Source organism: Hylobates moloch, unplaced genomic scaffold (assembly GCF_009828535.3).
Source record: "Hylobates moloch isolate HMO894 unplaced genomic scaffold, HMol_V3 SCAFFOLD_12, whole genome shotgun sequence".
Lineage (NCBI taxonomy): Eukaryota > Metazoa > Chordata > Mammalia > Primates > Hylobatidae > Hylobates > Hylobates moloch.
In genome coordinates this window covers 89,467,255-89,478,300 of record NW_026652287.1, presented here as the reverse complement: position 1 = coordinate 89,478,300, position 11,046 = coordinate 89,467,255, and the positions used below count along the sequence as shown (strand labels likewise).

The 11,046-nt window shown below is 37.7% G+C and overlaps 1 long non-coding RNA gene across 4 annotated transcripts in view; it reads right to left on the bottom strand.

Moving 5' to 3' along the window:
* The window catches only part of LOC116479080 (uncharacterized), a 34,085-nt gene that overhangs the window by 13,506 nt on the left and 9,533 nt on the right, over positions 1-11,046 (bottom strand). The window contains exon 3 of one of the 4 annotated variants that reach the window (XR_009208868.1): positions 9,819-9,948. The exons of the other annotated variants lie outside the window; for them this stretch is intronic. This is a non-coding gene — a long non-coding RNA (uncharacterized LOC116479080). Of the gene's footprint in view, positions 1-9,818; positions 9,949-11,046 lie in introns of those variants that run through there. 4 annotated transcript variants of the gene reach the window in all.

The window sequence follows — 11,046 nt, the reverse complement described above, 5'->3', positions numbered from 1 at the left end:
CCTAGCATTGCTGGAGGGTCATTCCTGCCCCCTGCTACCATTAATTCATAATGCCATCAGAGTCTTTTTTAAAAACAAATCTGATCCAAGCACCTGCTGCTTAAGACTCCATGATGGCTTCACACTGCCTTTCCACTATCATCACTTACTCCCAAAACTATCTTCTTCACAAAAAAAATTGCTAACATCATTTTTATCAAGTTATCTAATCTTTGCCTCAAAACCTTCTTCCAGGAAACATCCTAAATGTGGCAGTTGATATCAGAATCCTATAGGGACAAACTCCTTAATATTTCCCTTTATCTTCACCACAACCACTTCCCTCGTTTATGTCTTCATCACAAAGAAGAGTACTCATCTTTGTGTCTATGTGTACTCAGTGTCTTCAGTAAGACAACCACTGATCAACCAGCTGCAGCAATGGTTTGAGGACAAAGGCAGGAGTATACTATTGCATCTTATCAAGGGAATGTCTGGTTTGGGTGAGCTAGGGTGGATATTTGTAAAATTCTGTCTTGGCTCAAAATGTTAAGACTGCTACAAAAATCTACTAAGCTAATTAACTTTCTCTTTGTTGTCTTTTAACTTGCTTTAAAAGACCAATCCTTTAAAAAGTCTTCCCTTCCTACTTACAATTATTTAGAAAGGAGTTTGGAAGCTCTAAGAGAGGAAATCAACTCCTTGACCAAAGTATGTACTCCTATTTCGAAGACAGACTTGATGGCCCAACTAGAAACTGATTTTCAGACAGAACCATGTGAAATGATAAGAGCAGATATCGTGTACTCTACTTGCTTTTTTGTTTGTTTTTTTGAGACGGAGTCTCACTCTGTCGCCCAGGCTGGAGCGCAGTGGCACGATCTCGGCTCACTGCAAGCTCCACCTCCTGGGTTCACGCCATTCTCCTGCCTCAGCCTCCCGAATAGCTGGGATTACAGGTGCCCACCACCACGCCCGGCTAATTTTTTGTATTTTTAGTAGAGACGGGGTTTCATCGTGTTAGCCAGGATGGTCTCGATCTCCTGACCTCGTGATCCACCTGTCTCGGCCTCCCAAAGTGCTGGGATTACAGGCATGAGCCACCGCGCCCAGCCTCTACTTCCTTTTTTTTTGGTTTAAAGTCAGCTGAGTTAACCCTGCTAAAAAGGTTGCCATCAGATTTTCTTTGCCACTCTAGTTCAAAAGTAGGTACGGTGGCTGGGATATTATTTTCTATACTTATCTGTAAGTTTAAAATTTTCATAAATCAAAATGAAAACTAAAAATTACTTTTAAAAAGATATGTCAAAAACTTCACTCACATTACCCAGCTGCTTACTTAGTTTCTGTTACCTATGAAATTTATCAGTAGGAGCATGTGTTGTATATGAGGTTTGTGTGTCTATATGAAGTGTTTTTCTAAGCTTCTTTTGGCTTTTCAGAAATATTGTCATTTGTTACCTTTTTTTTAACTTTTATTTTAGGTTCAAGGGTACATGTGCAGGTTTGTTACATAGGTAAATTGTGTGTCATGGGGGTTTGGTATACAGAATATTTCATCACCCAGGTAATAAGCATAGTACCCATCGGTAATTTTTCCTGATCCTCTCCCTCCTCCCAGTCCACCCTCAAGAAGGCACTGGTGTCTGTCGTTCCTTTCTTTGTGTCCATGTGTACTCAGTGTTTAGCTCCCATTTATAAGTGAGAACATACGATATTTGGTTTTCTCTTCCTGCATCAGTTTGCTTAGGATAATTGCCTCCAGCTCCATCCATGTTGCTACAAAGGCCATGATCTCATTCTTTGTTATGGCTGTGTAACAGTCTATGGTGCATACACACCACATTTTCTTTATCCAGTCTACCATTGATGGGCATTTAGGTTGATGCTATGGCTTTGCTATTGTGGACAGTGCTGTTATGAACGTATGAGTGCATGTGCCTTTATAGCAGAATGATTTATATTCCTGTGGGTATATACCCAATAATGGGACTGCTGGGTTGCATGGTAGTTCTGATTTATGTTCTTTGAGAAATCACTGAACTGCTTTCCACAATGGCTGAACTAATTTACACTCCCACCAACAGTGTACAAACGTCCCCTTCTCCTCAACTTTGCTAGTATCTGTTATTTTCTTACTTTTTAGCAATACCATTCTAACTGATGAGAGAGGTATCTCATTGTGGTTTTTATTTGCATTTCTCTATTGATTAATGATGAGCTTTTTTCGTATGTTTGTTGCTCGCATGTACATCGTTCGAAAAACGTCTGCTGATGTACTTTGCCCACTTTTTAATTTGGTTTTTCATTTTTTGCTTGTTAATTTGCTTAAGTTCCTTATAGATGCTGGATATTAGACCATTGTTGGATTCATAGTTTGCAAATATTCTCTTCCATTCTATAGGTTGTCTGTTTACTCTATTGATAATTTATTTTGCTGTGCAGAAGCTCTTTAGTTTAATTAGGTCCCATTTGTCAATTTTTGTTTTTGTTGCAATTGCTTTTGATGTCTTTTTCATGAAATCTTTGCCAGGGCCTAGGTCCAGAAAGATATTTCGCAGGTTATCTTTTAGAGATTTTACAGCTTTAGGTTTTTACATTTAAGTCTTTAATCCATCTTGAGTTGATTTTTGTACATGGTGTAAGGAAGGGATCCAGTTTCAATCTTCTGCATGTGGCTAGCCAGTTATCCCAGCACCATTTAAAAATTATTTTTAGTATAATATTTGTTTTGGTGGTTTGTTGTTTTTATTTTAAGTTCAGGGGTACAGGTGCATGTTTGTTACATAGGTAAACTCACGTCACAGGGGTTTGTTGTACAGATTATCTTGTCACCCAAGTATTAAGCCTAGTACTCATTAGTCATTTTTTCTGATCCTTTCCCTTCTCCCACTCTCCACCCTCCAGTAGGCCCCAGTGTCTGTTGTTTTCCTCTATGTGTCCATGTGTTCTCATCGTTTGGCTTCTACTTATAAGTAGGAACATGCAATATTTGGTTTTCTGTTTCTGCATTAGTTTGCTAAGAATAATGGCCTCCAGCTCCATCCATGTTCTCTCAAATGACATGATCTCATTCTTTTTTTGTGGTTTGTTAGTATTCCATAGTGTGTATGTACCACATTGTCTTTATCCAGCTAACTATTGATGGCATTTAAGTTGATTCCATGTCTTTGCTATTGTGAATCATGCTGCAATAAACATACATAAGAATGTGTCCTTATAGTAGAATAATTTGTATTCCTTTGGGTATATATCCAGTAATGGGATTGCTAGGTTGAATGGTAGTTCTGTTTTTAGGTCTTTGAGGAATCATCACACTGTTTTCCACAATAATTGAACCAATTTACACTCTCACCAACAGGGTATAAGCATTCCTTTTTCTCCAAAATCTCGCTAGCACATTATTTTTTGACTTTTTAATGTAGCCATTCTGACTGGCGTGAGATGGTATCTCACTGTGGTTTTGATTGGCATTTCTCCCATCCAAGTACTAACCAGGCCTGATCCTGCTTAGCTTCCGAGATCAGACGCGATTGGTTGGGTTCAGGGTGGTATGGACATAGATTGATTTGCATTTCTCAAATGACCCATGATGTTGAGCTTTTTAAAATATGATTGTTGGCTGCATGTATATCTTTTGGAAAGTGTCTGTTTAAGTCTTTTGCCCACTTTTTAATGGAGATGTTTGGTTTTTTCTTGTAAATGTAAGTTCTTTATAGATGCTGGATATTAGACCTTTGTCAGATGCTTAGTTTGCAAATATTTTCTCCCATGCTATAGGTCGACTGTTTGTTGATAGTTTCTTTTGCTGTGCAGAAGCTCTTTAGTTCAATTAGATCCCATTTATCAATTTTCACAACTGCTTTGGAAGTCTTCATCATGAAATCTTTGCCATTTCCTATGTCTAGAACAGTATTGCCCAGGTTGTCCTCCAGGGATTTTGTAGTTTGGGTTTTTACATTTAAGTCTTTAATTCATCTTGAGTTGGTCTTTGTATATGATGTAAGGAAGGGGTCCAGTTTCAATCTTCTGCATATAGCTAGCCAGTTCTCCCAGTACCCTTTATTGAATAAGGAATCCTGAGTCTTTTCCCCATTGCCTGTTTTTGTCAGTGTTGTCAAAGATTAGATGGGTGGTAAGTGTGCAGCCTTCTGTCTGGGCTCTCTATTCTGTTTCATTTGTCTGTGGGCCTGTTTTTGTATCTGTACCATGCTGTTTTGGTTCCTGAAGCTCTGTGGTACAGTTTGAAGTTGGGTAGCATAATGCTTCCAGTTTTCTTCTTTTGCTTAGAGTTGCCTTTCCTATTTGGGCTCTATTTTGGTTCCATGTGAATTCTAAAATAGTTTTTTCTAGTTCTGTGAAGACTTTCATTAGTAGTTTGATAGTAATAGCACTAAATCTATAAATTGCTTTGGGCAGTATGGCCATTTTAATGATATGCATTCTTCCTATCCATGAGTATGGAATATTTTTCCATTTGTCTGTGTCATCTCTGATTATCTTTCAGCAATGTTTTCTAGTTCTTCTTACAGAGATCTTTCACCTCCCTATTAGCTGTATTCCTAGGTATTTTATTCTTTTTGTGACAATTGTGAATGAGACTGTGTTCCTGATTTGGCTTTCAGCTTGGCTGTTGTTGGTGTATAGGAATGCTAGTGATTTTTGTACATTGATTTTGTATCCTGAGATTTCACTGAAGTTGTTTATCAGCTTAAGTAGCTTTTGAGCTGAGACTATGGAGTTTTCTAGATACAGAATTATGTTACCTGGAAATAAAGATAGTTTGACTTCTTTTCCTATTTGGATGCTATTTATTTCTTTCTCTTGACTGATTGCTGTGGCCAGGACTTTCAACACTATGTTGAATAGGAGTGGTGAGAGAGGGCATCCTTGTCTTGTGCCAGTTTTCAAGGGAACATTTCCAGCTTTTGCCCATCCAGTATGATGTTAGATGTGGGTTTGTCATAGATGGTTCTTTTTATTTTCAGGTATGTTCCTTCGGACAATACGTAGTTTATTGAGAGTTTTTAACATAAACGGGTGCTGAATTTTATCAAAAGCTTTTCAGCATCTATTGAGGTGATCATGTGGTTTTTGTCTTATGTTTATGTGATGAATCACATTTATTGATTTGCATATGTTGAACCAAACTTGCATCCCAGAAATAAGGCCTACTTGATTGTGGTAGATACACTTTTTGATATGCTGCTGGATTTAGTTTGCCAGTATTTTGGTGAGGATTTTTGCATTGATATTCATCAAGGATATTGGCCTTAAGTTTTCTTTTTGTGTTGCCAGCATCATTTATTGAATAGGGAATCGTTTCTCTGTTGCTTGTTTTTGTCTACTTTGTTAAAGATCAGATGGTTGTAGGTATGCTGCTTTATTTCAGGACTCTCTTATTTTTATCCATTACTTTACAAGTATTAGAATTATTGAACTATTCAAAAACTGCTATCTTATTTTGTTGCAGTAGTGAAAATAATGTAAGATAAGTGTTGCTCTCCCTGTTTTAAAGATGAGTGACTAGGATTGTAAAGAATTCACTGATTTGTTTTATCTTCTTGAGTCCACTACATCAACAAACTTAAAATAATGTAACATATTTTATGCCCTCCACAAAGTTTCCAGTCATAAATGTCTTCATATCTTATTCCTACCATTATTGCCCATGCATAATAACTTAAATAATGACAGCCATCAGCATTTACCATAAAGTAGGAATTTTGTTTATGATTTAGATTTCTAGACATAAATTTTAAAGCCCAAGTTTTATTAAGACTAATTAAGAGGGAAAGTATTATACTTCACAATAATTTAAAATATTCTTGTCTTACACATGCCAGTTATTATTGATTTCCAAGTTAATTAAGTACAGAATTGCTACATATTTCTCCCTCTCTCTCTCTCTCTCTCACACACACACACACACACACACACACACACACACACACACATATATGCTAGATTCTAGCATATTAGTCATCATCAGTATGTCTTTCAGGACTTTAGAAATAATCATATAGAATATAATTTTTTTTGAAAGTGCTCTCAGGATATCTAAAGTACTATTTTTACATTTTGGTCTCAGAGTGCAATAGCTTCATTATTTTGCTTAGAAATTCATTGCTTAGTTTTTGCATGTACATGAAGGATGTCATAGGCTCCATCTATAATAAGCAGCTTATCCAGTATGTTAATTTTTTAAATGCTGCTCAAAAAAAAGAGGCTGCCTTCTTCTGATAAACCCCAGAGTTTAATAACATGTCCTCTGAATTAATTCTCTAAATGCAGTACTAAAGTTTAGCACAATGATCTGGGCTGTTTAATTAGCTCACAGCTGCACTGCTGGGATAACATTTCTTGTTGAGGAGGTAGCTTGATATTCATTATTTGGGCTCTGGTTCAGAGTTCAATGTCCGTTTTAAGCTTTCTTAAAGAATTGCTTGTCTTTGTTTTCAGGGAAGACCATAATCATTACTCAGAAACACTTGTTAGTTTTCTTGCCGTGCCTGTATAGTCATTGATTTGATCCTAACATAACAAACTGTGGCAATCTTCTAGACATTGAAGGATCTTATAAGATAAAAAACGTTATCTGACTTATTAGTTTGACTAATATATGTCACATCGATAGAGCCTAAATCTCAATTTCTTTACTATTTCAAAATTCTTTAAATTTTTTAAATCTCCTTTTAAATGATGAATATGGATAAAATTTAAAAATTCCCTTTGAGGCTGTATAAATTATAACTATGTTTTCTACATTTTTCCGTACATTATTTTTATACACACTAGAGAATATTAAGACAATATCAAATGTGGCAGATTATGTGGGTAAATAATGAATTTAAACACCTATTTACTGAGTATCTATCATGAAAAACTACATTAATTTCAACCTCACAAGAACCTTAGAAGGTTATCCTCATTTTATACAGACAGGAACTAAAAAATCAGAGCAGTTAAGGAACTTGCCCAAGATCACACAACTGATAAATTTCAGAACTGGAGTTGGAATCCTTACATCAAAGCTCAGGCTCTTTCTAACATTATGTTGCCTCCTTCTCAAAGCTAAGTTTCAGATTCACCTTTCTCATAATATTCTTTCCAATTAACTTGAATTCCTTCAGCATGAATTGATACAGCGTGTATTACACTGTCACATATTTATGTTTTTCTTTGGACTTCTTTCTCTTGCTGTTTCATGACTTGTCAGCACCACTAGATGTATATGTTCCCTAAGTCCAGACACTGTATGCTGTATCCTCTACTTCCTTGTATGTCCCCACAGCAAGAACCACTCTGGAAAAATAACAGCTTTTTACCCTGGTTATGCTGGGGTATGATTACAGGGATCTTTCACTTTTTACACTATATATATATATGTATTGTTTGAATTAGAAAAACACACACACACATACATACATGCAGATAATTATCTATACCTAATATTTAAAAACTTAATGATAAATGTCCAATGTGAAAAAAAAAAACACAAAGAATATATACGCATTTATATAATATACCTAGTTTTACCATTTGAATTCTTGGAGATTAAAAACAAAAGAGTTAAATGAGGGAGGCATCTTACTATTTTTCTATTTATAATAGTAATTGGAAAGGTTCTAAAAATCTGGGAGAAATGTGTAAGACACAGAACTAAGAAAAATATGAGGATATTAAGTGCCCAATACTTCATTTTTAGAGACACAAAAAGGAATGATTAAGGAGAATGAGAATTTATATCACTGTTGCAAAGTGATGCAAAATGTAAATGTAAACATGTATGCAAAACAAGCATTAAAACAATATATAGGTGGGGCATGGTGGCTCACCCCTGTAATCCCAGCACTTCGGGAGGCCGAGGCGGGTGGATCATGAGGTCAAGAGATGGAGACCATCCTGGCCAACATGGTGAAACCCCGTCCCTACTAAAAATACAAAAATTAGCTGGGCAAGGTGGTGTGCACCTGTAGTCCCAGCTACTCGAGAGGCTGAGGCAGAAGAATCACTTGAACCTGGGAGGCAGAGGTTGCAGTGAGCCCTGATTGCATCTGAAAAAAAAATATGTGAGAAAATCAAAGAACTAAAAATATAATTTTTAGTTAGACTAGGGCCACCCTCCAAAACGTTAACAAAAATACAGAAGGTATATATTTATATCAGTAACAGCCCAAAGAGAACTTATTATGACCAAATCAAAATGATTAAATCTTCATTCTTTTTGATAGATTATTTAGGTAGAAGTGTTCTTGAAGTCCTATAAACAAGACTGTATTGGGAAAAGCAATTTTGCTTGGTAAACTTTGTGTTTGATAGTAGAGTGACTTTCTATAGCTTACATTGAAACAAGGCATTTGAGAAATGTGTACTTTTTAAAAAACAAATTAGTTGAATAAAATAAGAAATGAAACTGATAATAGAAAAATACAGTTAACTCTTAATGCCGTGATTGTGATTAAGGACAGCCAAGCATTACAAATTGGCTAGAATTTGGAACTGGAAAAGCCAGAAATTCAGCAGAGTAGAGAATTTTGACAAGGTAAGGCAATCAGTCATCAGGACTTTTTCTTTTTTCAGAAACAGGCATAAATAAAGTTCAAGACGAGCCAGTGAGGTCAGAAACTAAGCAACAAGTAAGCAGAAGTGAGTATAAATAGATGTGAGAAGTAAGTCTAATCACTGGGCCAGCAATTGGGCAAGCAAGAAGAATAAGAGGGTAGTTACTGGAGTTCAGGGCAAACAAAGCGGACCTGGAGGATACAGGCTCCAAAAGAGGAAAGGAAGTAAATGGTCAGAACCTGGCGGGTGGTAGGGAACCAGGAAATTCACAATAGCCCGATGGGGAGAGTAAGTTGGACAACTTAATTCTGTGACAAACTGTCTCCAGAAGTTTCTCCATCATTACCATAAAGAAATGTCATGAAGAAATCAGCATTTGTAGGTCTCGAGAGTAGAAATAGGAAGGTGCATCTGACCAGACATAGCTCATTGCCAGGTTTTCATGGTGTTAATCATTTAGCAGTTTTATATACAAAATTTTAAAATTGATTCTCCCGCCCTGTCTCTAGCTCAAGTATGTCCTTACCTGTCACATCAGCCCTCTTCCCTGGAAAGCTACCTAAGCTGTGTTTCGTGTATCTATGATCTGTAATTGCTTCATGTCTTCCAATTCGCTCATGTGCTTATTCCTACTCTGAATTCATTTGCCTACCTATTTGGTTAGGGCCTCAAGCTCAGCTCAATGAGGTATTTTTCTTGAACAACTGATTTCAACCATGATCCAATGAATACTCCACATCTGTTCCTCAACAACATGTGAAGCAGAGTCTTTAACTTTCTGGGACCTTTGAACTCTTCTGGGAGTTTTTAGAAGAGGCCAGCAAAGCTTCTACTGCCTATCAATGAAATTTTAGTCTACTACTGTTAAAATCTTAAATCTCTATCTGAGTAAAAGGTTCTCTCCCCCATCACTGTCTGTGTGTATTGAGGGGTGGAGAGTGCTCACTCAGTATCTGCACTTTTACTCCCCTCCCCTTTCCCTTCTGGAAGCTGTGGCTCTTCCGGAGGGTGGAGAAGAAAAGGGCAGTCCCTTTGCTTGGCTAGACTCTGTCGAAATCCCCTCTGGCTGTCAATACTTTTAATGTGGCAGGCAACCAAACACTGACTTTTTTGTGGGTCTATGTGGGAGTTTCTGGAAGAGCTCAGCAAGGCCTTCTACTGCTGTCTCCTATCATATGAGATAGGCTTCTTACCAACCTCTTGTTCCTCATTCTAACTCTCTTCTCTGGAGCTACACCCTGTAGTCTCCTGATAGGTGCTCTCACCTGGCTGGCAGCTTCATTCCAAGCTGTCTTACAAGGAAACTTCAGCATCTATACCAAGCCACATGGTGGGGACAAAAAGATGACTCTCCTTCCACTCTTCCTCTCACTCTGGCTCCCCTCTCCATTTCTCTTTACTCTCCTAAGTTAAAAACAGGTATTGGTCAACACATCTGCTGCCTATGCAGACATCCAACAGGGTACGCAGAAACTTCAAATGTTTATGAAAAGGAGCGACTCTCTTGGGAACTCTGCTTTTTTTTTTTTTTTTTTTTTTTTGAGATAGAATTTCGCTCGTTGCCCAGGCTGGAGTGCAGTGGCACGATCTTGGCTCACTGCAACCTCCACCTCCCAGGTTCATGTGATTCTCCTGCCTCAGCCTCCCAAGTAGCTGGGATTACAGGCATGCGCCACCACGCCCAGCTGATTTTTTGTATTTTTGGTAGAAACGGGTTTCGCCATGTTGGGCAAGCTGGTCTCAAACTCCTGACCTCAGCGATCCACCCACCTCGGCCTCCCAAAGTGCTGGGATGGGAACTCTGCTCTTTTGGTTTGTGAGAAGTATGTTCTTAGTATTTTTCTGAAAATGTTAAATTCACCTTCACTCCTATATTTTACCTCAATATACATTCTGGGAGAGTTATTGTATTAGTCCATTTTCACTCTGCTGATAAAGACATACCCAAGACTGGGCAATTTACAAAACAAAGAGGTTTATTGGACTTACAGTTCCACATGGCTGGGGAGGCCTCACAATTATGGTGGAAGGCAAGGAGGAGCAAGTTAATCTTATGTGGATGGTGGCACTCAAAGAGAGAACTTTTGCAGAGAAACTCTCGTTTTTTAAAACCATCAGATCTCATGAGACCCATTCACTATCACAAGAACAGTACGGGAAAGACCCACCCCCATGATTCAATTACCTCCAACAGGGTTCCTCCCAGGACATGTGGGAATTGTGGGAGTTACAATGCAAGATGAGATTTGGGTGGGGACACAGCCAAACCATATCAGTTATTTCCCTAAGAACTTTAAAGATTTTATTCGTTTTTCTCTTGGCCTATCTACAATTGCCAATACAAAGGTGGCTGTCATCCTAAATTGTTTTTGTTTGTTTTATCCTGTCTGGTTGCTGCTAAGACTTCTCTTTGTCTTTTAGTGTCATGAAGTTTCTCAGTGATGTGACTAGGGTAGATTTATTTTATGTCTTTTGTTTTTGGTACCTCTTTCCCAAAGTCTT